The following is an 11,071-nucleotide window of genomic DNA, read 5'->3' as shown; positions in this document are numbered from 1 at the left end:
AAGCTGTAAAAGAAATAAAATACTCAGGAATATGCTTAACCAAGGAGGTGAAAAAATCTCTATAAGAAGAACTACAAAACTCTGATTAAGGAAATTGTAGATGACACAAACAAATGGAAAAACATCCCGTGCTCATGGATTGGAAGAAGCAATATTGTGAAAATAACCATATTGCCCAAAGCAATCTAGATTCAAAGCAATTCCTATCAAAATACCAATGTCATTTTTCACAGAATTAGAAAAAACAATCCTAAAATTCACATGGAACCAAAAAAGATCCTGAATAACAAAAGTAATCCTAAGTAAAAAGAACCAATCTAGAGGCATCACATTACCTGACTTCAAATTATACTACAAGGTGATGGTAATGAGAACAGCATGGTGCTGGTATAATGGACCAATGGAACATACCGGAGAACCTAGAAATAAAGCCAAATACCTACAACCAAGTGATCTTCAAAAAAGCAGACAAAAACATATACTGTGGAAAAAATACTCTATTCAATAAATGGTGCTGAGAAAATCGGAGAGCCACATGCAGAAGAGTGAAACTAGATCTTAGTCTCTCACCGTATACAAAAATTAACTCAAGATGGACTGAAGACTTAAATCTAAGACCTGAAAACCTTAAAGTTTTAGAGCATAATATAGGGAAAATTCTTCTGGACAGTGGCCTATGCAGAGAATTTGTGACTAAGACTCCAAAAACAAATGCAACAAAAACAAAAATAAATAAATGAAACTTAACTAAACTAAAAAGTTTCTGCACTGCCATCTGATCTTTGACTAAGTTGATAGAAACAAGCAATGGGAAAAGGACTTCATATTCAGTAAATAGTGCTGGGATAACTGGCTAGAAATATGCAGAAGGTTGAAACTGGACTCCTTTATTATACCATATACAAAAATTAATGTAAATTAGATTAAAGACTTAAATGTGAAGCCCAAAACTATAAAAATCCCAGAAGACAACCTAGGCAATACCATTCTTGTCATAGGTATGGGCAAAGATTTCATGACAAAGACGCTAAAACTAATTACAATCAAAGCAAAAATTGACAAATGGTATCTAATTAGACTAAAGAGCTTCAGCACAGCAAAAGAAACTATCAACAGAATAAACAGATAACCTACAGAATGGGAGAAAATCTTTGCAAACTATACATCTGACAAAGGTCTAATATCCAGCATCTAGGAAATTAAACACATTTACAAGAAAAAAAATAAACAACCCCATTGAAAAGTGGGCAAAGGACATGAACAGACACTTTTCAAAAAAAGACAAACATGCATGCAGCCAACAAGCATATGAAAAAAAGCTCAATATCACTCGGCATTAGAGAAATACAAATCAAAACCACAATGAGATACCATCTCACACCAGTCAGAATGGCTTTTATTTAAAACAAAACAAAACAAAACAAAAACCAGATGCTAGTGAGGCTTTGGAGAAAAAGGAACACTTATACACCGTTGGTAGGAGTGTAAATTAGTTCAACCATTGTGGAAAACAGGGTGGCCATTCCTCAAAGACCTAAAAACAGAACTACCATTTGACCCAGCAATACCATTACTGGTTATATACCCAAAGGAATGTACATCATTCTGTCATAAAGACACATGCATGTGTATATTCATTGCAGCACTACTCACAATTGCAAAGATATGGAATCAACCTAAATGCCCATCAGCGGTAGACTGGAATAATATAGAAAATGTGGTACATATACACCATGGAATACTATGAGGCCAAAACAAAAGAATGAGACTATGTCTTTTGCAGGAACGTGGATGGAGCTGGAGGCAATTATCCTTAGCAAACGAATGCAGGAACAGAAAATCAAATACCGCATGTTCTCACTTATAAGCAGGAACTGAATGATGAGAACACATGCACACATTGAGAGAAACAACACATACTCGGGCCTGTTGGAGGGTAGAGAGTGGGAGAAGGGAGAGGATCAGGAAAAATAACTACTGAGTATTAGGCTTAATATCTGAGTGATGAAATAATCTGTGCAACAAACCCCCATGACTCAAGTTTACCTATGTAGCAAACTGCACATGTACCCCTGAACTTAAAAGTTTACAAAAAGATTTTAAAAAGAATGGTTACATGTAGAGTTGGAGTTGCTGTGTAAACAGTCATACATACTCTACTGGTCAGAGCACAACTGGGCCCAGAAATGGATGGATGTAAAACTGTGTGTACAGGACAGTTACCATCTCTCAAAGTTGGACCTAAGCAACCAACAATAAGGGATCATATAATAAAATAAAATTTACATGTAATGAAACATTCAGTCATTCAACATGAAGATTAGATTGCTATTTGTGAAAAGGAAATATGGTTATAAGTGAATACTATCATTATGTGACTAGGAGACTTTGCATATCTAGGTTTTTTGTTGTTGTTATGGTTTTTGTTTTTTTTTTGAGACAGAGTCTTGCTCTGTCGCCCAGGCTGGAATGCAGTGGCTTGGTCTTGGCTCACCGCAACCTCTGCCTCCCAAGTTCAAGTGTTTCTCCTGCCTCAGCCTCCTGAGTAGCTGGGACTACAGGCGTGTGCCACTGCGCCTGGTTAATTTTTGTATTTGTAGTAGAGACCAGGTTTTGCTGGGTGCGGTGGCTCACGCCCATAATCCCAGCACTTTGGGAGGCCAAGGCAGGTGCATATCTAGGTTTTAATAATAATTTATAATTTATATACTTTTTAGGCTGTATGTCTACCACACTAAAGCTCCGTAAATCCAATAATGAACCAGAGACTCCATTCAACTATTGGAATCATAGCAACAAAATGCTTACAGATAGAAACTTACTGGTCTTGTTATTCTGCTTCTGCTCTCTGGCTAAATCCTATCAAACCTTTTATGTGCAGACACAGGTAAAATATACTAGAATTAGAGGGTATATTTTCAAGCCTTTTCCTCTAGAAAATAATGCAAACCACAATTATTTAACATTTGTTAGCTTCTAAAAATAGAGTCTTACTACTGATGTTTCAAATAGTCATTAAAGATGTGGAAGCTATGAGTCATGCTTGGCAGTTAAATATTTTATTTGCTGCTAGAACTTGGATTATATCTTTGTATTTCATCAGGTAAGCCAAATATGGCATCATGGGAACAGCTAATTCCCTCTGCTCTCCTCGCTGCTGCTATTAAATGATGTTTTTCATAACTACACAAGTGCTAAGGTACTAAGTGAAGCAATTACAACTGTTTATATTGGGACTAAGATAATTTGATAAACTTGGGACTTGCCTAACAGGGGTTACTAGTCTAAATGTTATTCAATTGGCAGATCAACTTAGTATTTTCTTCCCACCAAACTGATTTTTTATAAATTGATATTTTAAAAAAAACTAAAAGATCTACCAATGGTATTGGTATTGCACAGGTAGTCTCAAATATTTAATTAACAAAAGCTCCTTTGAACCTAAAAAAGAGAGTTTCTATTGGACAAATAATAGTGTATTGCCTATGTCCACTTTTTAGCTAGAGATTGCCACCTGATCTATGACAAGGCATTGGGTTTATGAAGGATGTAGTTTTTAATTATGGGATTGTAGAGTTTACCCGTCAAAAAAAGATAGATTTTTCTTCCATAACACCCAATTCTGCAAAAAAGAAGCTTAAAGCTGAAAAACCTAGTATGCTTAAGCCTAGCATGCTATCAACAAGCAAAATTCTCAAAAATACACAAATTTAAATTTTGACAATATATAAATTAATATGGTAAATTACTATCTAAAGCTTTTACTTCACCAGTGTTTTACAGTTTACAAAGAGCTTTATGTAGTTCCTACTTGAGATAATTCATAAAACAACTCTTGCAGTTCAGGAGGCTAAGTGCCCTACTCTAGACATTCAAATAGTAAACAACAAGGTTCAATTCAAATCCAGTTCTCTGGGTACATTTTTTGGTAATATTTTCAGTATACTCAGTCATCTTTCTATGTACTATGTTTTATTTGGATTAACTTTAACATGAGCACAACTTTGGTAAAATGATACATAAATCTTCCATACCCATCACAACTTTAGGCATTAAGGCAAAGAGTGCAGATGAAACATCACTGACATTTACTTGGGCACTCTCCACTCTTTCCTGTCATTGGAGGTGGCCTCACAGTCTTTCACAACACAGCTCTCCAAGCATCTACTATAAATTAGTTAGGTTTAAAATGCCAGAAGAAACCCAGTTTTTTTCATTCCTGGAATAATGTTCTGTCAATAGAATGTTATTGCGCATGTTATTCCATACTGCTAATTCTTGATTACAAAATCATAAAAAATACCCAAGTGCTTCTGGAATTAGTAAATTTCCATAATTTTAATTATAGATTATCAGTAACTTTTAACTTTCTGATTTTTCCACTTCTCTCATTCTGTCACAAATTTGTCTTCCTTAAATCCATTTTTACTAAAGTGCCTCTTTTTTAAAAGCTTCTTTGCTCTTTCAGTGACTACTTAATTAAGTCTAAACCCTTTACTCTCACATCCAAGACCCACCACCATCTAGCCCAGTGTCTCTTTTCAGTCTCGCATAATAAGAACACCATTCCTAGATAACTAGAACCACTCATTTCCTAATACACACTCTTCTTAACATCACCCTCTTTTCTTGATGAGCTCTGTCAGAGCCCTCTTTCCTTTCTTTAATCTTATTCCAACTTTGCTGGTCAAAATTTCTGCCAGTTTTCTAGATTGACCAACTGCTCTCTGAGTTTTAATTATCAGAGAGCTGTATAAGAATGGTTAAGTTACTTGACTTTCCATGCCTCAGATTCCTCATTTATAAAATGGGTACAATAACAACTTTATGGGGTTGTTTTGAAGATTACATGAGCTACTCTATGGAAAGGTCTTAGAACAATGACTGAAACATGGTAAGTGTTATGCAAGCATTTGCTATTAGTTCACGATTATAATTTAAGAAGTTGGTCTTTTATTAAACTGTAGTACTATTTGGTATTATCTTGTGATAAGGTACTTATCACACATTGCTTTGATACATTAGCATATATATATATTCTATGTTCTTTTTAAAATTTTAAGTTTCTTTAAGGAAGTTACCATGAATGTAACAAATTTTTGTATCAAAAAATCAATAATATAGTGTCTTGAATATCACTGGTGATTGAGAGATATTAATTGAACCCAATGTTTTGACAAAAGAATGCTATCTATTGAAATAATTTAATATGTATTACATTTTCAAAATTCATTGCATTTTTCAATCTTACCCACAGTAACTAAGTTATTTGCTAGAATCTCTGAGCAGGCAATGAACTTCAAAAGGATTGCAATTCACCTTGTTACTTCCAAACAAATGACCACTTCTCTTCATTTAATTGATCTCAAAGGACAAAAATACTTCAATAATTCTTTTTGGCCCATTCCAGTGTTTGTTTAGCTTAATTTTTTTCTAGCCAAATTCTGTTGATACAGTGAGTGTCTCCCAAAGATATTATCTTCTCAGTCTTTAATGCAAGTAAAGCAAGATTATTAGCTTCTTCTCAAAGGATCTATTTCTCTCATTTTTAAATCAACTTGAATCCCCTGCCCAGATTCACTCTCATTCCTGCACTGAAAAGAGAATATAGAAACCGGTGCCAAGAATCAAGGATGAATGATTTTCTGGATATGTTGAAATTTTATCTTGTATTTTTCATAAAGGCTGCATTCTTGCCTTGTGCTCACAGTGATTGATAAGACTCTCAGAACTTGGCTGCATATGTGTGGATTTTCTCCATCCCAGAGCAGCCTAAGTTAGTCCCTAAATGAACTGTTTTGCAACATGGTCTATAAACCATTCTCAAATATATCAAGGAAATTCTAGAAGGTGTTATGTGCCCCAGCTAACTTAGTGTCATGAGCAAATGTGATGAAATCTCAATTTCTTTATCCAGGTCAGAGCTATTAAATGAAATCAGCCCTTGAGAGGCTTCTGAGGAGCAATTCTTAATGGGTAATCTTTCAGCTTGTTATGCACCCACCACCAGTGGGTAGGTCCAGACTTAATCTTTTTAGCTTATAGACAAAACTGCCAAGAGGTGAGTAGGTGGTGGTGGTGAAGGAGAATCTAAAGGCTTGTTAAAATCAATCAGGGTATGCCTATTACTTTTCCTTGGTCTAAACACAGCTCACCTCTCATATAGAACGAATGCAATATTTTATAACATGACTCATTGCTCAAAGAACCATGTCTCTCGTATATAATGCTTTGTTTTTATTTACATCACTGGAGTTTATCATTGGATAATTTTTAATAATTCCGAAGCTTTTTATGTTACTTTTTAGGTTGTCCTAGTCTAGAAAACTATTTTAAGAATGCTCCTATACACTGCAGCAAAGACTAAGAAGTCTACAAAATAATGGGTGAACTTGTGGTTGAAAGCCTAAAGTGATAAATGATAACCACAAAAATCCAACATGTGAAGAAATACTCTGTTCTTTTAGGAAAGGGAAAGGCAGTAAGGGAAGATTAGATCTAAAGTTTTCCCAAAGGCTTATGTCCTGAAAATTGGAAAAAGACCAAACTCTGGAAACTGTTAAGATTTTTTTAAAAGGGATTAGGCCTGAAAGCAGGCTGAGGGATAACGACTCTAAACTGAAAGATGGATTCTGCCCAATTGATATCAGATGTCTGAAGTTAAACACCAAGTAATCTTTCCATTTTACTTTTCATGATAGTGACAGGCAAATCAGAATCTATTTTTGATGCTCTTTCATGGCAGATATTGGAGAATCTATCCTGCCTCTGTACATTTGGTGTTTATGACAGGTCATATTTTCTTTGAAAGCCATAGGAATTGAATATATACTAACCCAGGAAGTGGCATAAATGACCCAATAGAGATGTTACCAGTCCTCAAGTTGTTTCTATACCTTTGAACATCTGCCAAGAGAAGTTAAAAATATTTTAATACAGCTGCATTTTTACTTGAAATGAAAATAATGTATTGCTTTGCTCATTGTAAAGATTACAATTATTTACTGTTTAATAAAAAGATCAAAAAGGAAAATGACAAAAGTTAAAAATCACTTGGCAGCTTTCCACTCAACCACTTTTAGCTTGTTTGTATGCATCCTTCCATCTCTGTGCATACATAAGCACATATAAAATTGTGTTTCCAAGTTTCATATGTAGGATCGTATTATGCAATATATTTTCATTCCACAATATATTATGAGTGTTTAATGTCAAAAATACGTTTAAATGACTGCATAAGATTATATTGGATGTATGTACATTTAGGTTGATGGATATACAATGTTTGTCATGTTTTGTTATTATAAATAAAACTTCCATAAACAACTTTCAGTATACATATTGACAGATTGGTGCAATTGTCTCTTGAAGATAAATTATTAGGTGTGGTGTTTCTGAGACAAAAAGACTATTCATTTATATTTTTGATACGTATTACTTAACTGCCCCCCAGAAGAGCTTTTTCAGTTTACTCCCAAAGCAATGCATGATCTACTTCATTTACTTTGCTAACACTGTTTACTGTTGCAAACACCAAGTTTCATCAACTTTTTCATTGTTGTCCACCTGAGTGAAAATGATATGTAATTGCTTTATGTTTCTTTGGTTAATAGTGAAGCTTAAAATATTAATGTGAATTTTTAATCTTTTGTGAATTGTCAGTATATTATGTTCTTAGTCATCTTCTTTTCTATTATTGATTTTAAAGATCGTATTTTTAAAAATACATATTAGGATGGTCAATTTTGTCTGCCATATTTAATTAAAATAATTTCCTGAATTTTTTACTTATCTTTCAGTTTTGTGTATAGTATTCTTTAATTGTGAAAATTTGTAGCTTATGTAGTCAAAGTTTTATGTAGTCAATTTTACACTTATAGCTTTTATGTCATAACATGCTTAGAAAAATACTCAATTCTAATAATTTTATTATGTTACTTTTTGCATTTAAATTTTGTGATTCATAAGGGATTGATTTCTGTATGAGGATGGAGATAGGGATTAATTTTTTTTTCCAGTGGCTAAAATATTGTCCCAATATCCTTTGTTGAAAAAATCATTATTTTGCTCAGTTAGTTAAAATACCTGTCTTATTTTAGGCAAAATTTTTATATACACACGGTTATCTTTTTGTAATTTCTCTAGAATAATTGGCCTGTCTCTGTCTATAGTGGTAATATCAACTATAGCTTTTTGATGTATCTTAATAGCTAGTGAGTAGAGAAATTTTATTACACTTAAAGAATATTTTTAGTTCCCCTTCTAATACAGTGATCCCCAGCCTTTTTGGCACCAGGGACTGGTTTCACAGAAGACAATTTTTCCATGGACCATAGGTGGAGTGGGGGATGGTTTTGGGATGATTCAAGTGTATTACATTTATTGTGCACTTTGTTTCTATTGTTTGAAATTGTAATATATAATGAAATAATTATGGAACTCACCATAATATAGAATCAGTGGGAATCCTGAGCTTGTTTTCCTGCAGCTAGATGGTCTCATATGGGGGTTATAGGAGACCCTGACAGAGCATCAGGCATTAGATTCTCATAAGGAGCACGCAACCTAGATCCCTCGAATGCGCAATTCACGATACGGTTTGTGCTTCTTTGAGAATCCAGTGTTGCCGCTGATCAGACAGAAGGCGGAGCTCAGGCTAACATGAGCGGTGGAGAGCAGCTGTAAATACAGATGAAGCTTTGCTCACTGGGTCCGCCGCTCACCTCCTGCTGTGTGGCCCAGTTCTATGGACTGGTACAGGGTTGGGGACCCCTGTTCTAATATATTATTCTAGATAAAACACTTAGTCAAGTTCCAAAAAAAATTATTGGATGTTTAAGTGAATGACTAGGTGAATTTCAGTGGAATTAATTTTTGCCCTCTGGTGGCTTTGTGATGTGTCAGCTTGGCAAGGCTAAACTACACTTCCTGGAATTCCCTTTCTTATACATTTTCAGGGAGAAGCTTGGATGAGATTTGGGGCTGGAGGTGAAGCAACGGACATTTTGTAGCTCACACACTTTATCTCTTATCTGCTGGTTCACTCTGTTGTTATGAGGGAGGCAGCAGCTGGACCTACAACTGTTGCACCTTCTCCTTCAGCTTCTCGGACTACTGGGCCAGGTGTATGTGACTCTTGGGCCATAACAAAGGTGACTAGCTTCTGCAGGATACCATCAAAACCTGAGACAGGACCAGGACTAGAGTGAGAAAAGCCAGGCACCTAGGACATAAAAGTTAAGGGGGCCCTCACTCTTAGATTTGTGTAAGTACTGCCCCATGCTCGCGCAAACCAGAAAGCATGGACCTACCTAAATTTGCAACCTAGAAGCCACATCTACCTCACCCAAGTTTTGGCACTATATAATGCAATAATAATAGACCGAGGCTTTTGTTAGTCCCAGTGACTCCAGATTTTGCCTGTGGGTTCCATCTTTTTCTTGCTCTGTCCTACCTTATAGTCATCCTCCTGTCCCAACTGTCTGCTCTGTGGATTTCAAGCTCCAGCATCAGATTCAGATGCTTAGCTCCCACAATTGCAGAGGGCCAAATTCCCATAACAAATTCCTTTATGTACATACATACACCCACATACATGCACACATACAATCCAGGAAACTACGGCAGATAAAGTTGAACATCTCTTATATAATAAAAATGCTCTTAAGAATCAATAATAGAAACATAGTCTGGGCGTGGTGGCTCACACCTGTAATCCCAGTATTTTGGGAGGCTGAGGTGGGCAGATCATTTGAGGTCAGAAGTTTGAGACCAGCCTGGCCAACATGGTGAAACCCTGTCTCTATTAAAAATACAAAAATTAGCCAGTCATGGTGGCACACACCTGAAGTCCCAGCTACTCGGGAGGCTGGGGCAGGAGAATCACTTGAACCCAGAAGGCAGAGGTTGCAGTGAGCTGAGATTGCGCCACTGCACTCCAGCCTGGGCAAAAGAGCGAAACTCCATCTCAAAAAAAAAAAAAAAAGGAATCAATAAAAAAAAATTGATGGACAACAATATAATAAACCAACAATTTATAAAAGAATTAAAATTCAAATGCATATTTTAAGCTTCATTATTAATCAAAGAAATGAATATAAGCACAATTAAATATCATTTCACCTATCATATTGGTAATATGATATGTAAGTATTCTCTTAGATCAACTCTTTTTCCTCCTTCCTCAAAGACCACAAATCCTATGATGTGCATTATATATGAATATAACTCACTATTCCATCTTGTTACAGTCATCTACAGAACTTCAGTCACTCCTCTTAACTCACTGAAGATTTTATCTCCTGGTTTACCATCTTCTCTACTGCTAATTTCATCATCATTCTTGATGATGTTGCACAAATTATCCATTCATCCCTGGACGCTCAGTTCCTCAAAATCCTCACTCTCAACGATCTCGCCCTCCATCTCACCTCAGCCACCATTGCTTATAGTCACATCCTGTAATGTGCTATATCAGTGGGCACTGTCAGACAGTCATTAAGATGTCAGACATCTTAATGTCAAGTATCTCATTGTCACCAAAGAAGTGGACAATTGATGTATAGAAAAAAGTGTTTAAAAGTTTAAATAATATCTTCACAACAGAAGCATTTTTCCCACTAATGGTTTTCACTTATAATAATCTGATATGCATTTTAGTTCCCAGATTTTAGTCTCCAATACCATTCTCCCTCCAAAGGAACCAGGTGAGTGTGACAGTGGCTGAATCTGTGTTTTGAATGAGGAATATATCCAGATGGGTCTGTAATACATTGTTGTTTTGAAAAGTCAAGAATACTTTTTTTAAAAGTGCTTAAATAGGCTGCGCGTGGTGGCTCACGCCTGTGGTCCCAGCACTTTGGGAGCCCAAGGTGGGCAGATCACGAGGCCAGGAGTTCGAGACCAGCCTGGCCAACATAGTGAAACCCCATCTCTACTAAAAATACCAAAAAAAAGAAAAAAAAATTAGCTGCGTGTGGTGGCAGGTGCCTGTAATCCCAGCTACTTGGGAGGCTGAGGCAAGGAGAATTGCTTGAACCTGGGAGGCGGAGGTTGCAGTGAGCCGAGATCA

Source organism: Gorilla gorilla, chromosome 5 (genome assembly GCF_029281585.2).
Source record: "Gorilla gorilla gorilla isolate KB3781 chromosome 5, NHGRI_mGorGor1-v2.1_pri, whole genome shotgun sequence".
NCBI lineage: Eukaryota > Metazoa > Chordata > Mammalia > Primates > Hominidae > Gorilla > Gorilla gorilla.
This window is presented reverse-complemented; position numbering follows the sequence as displayed.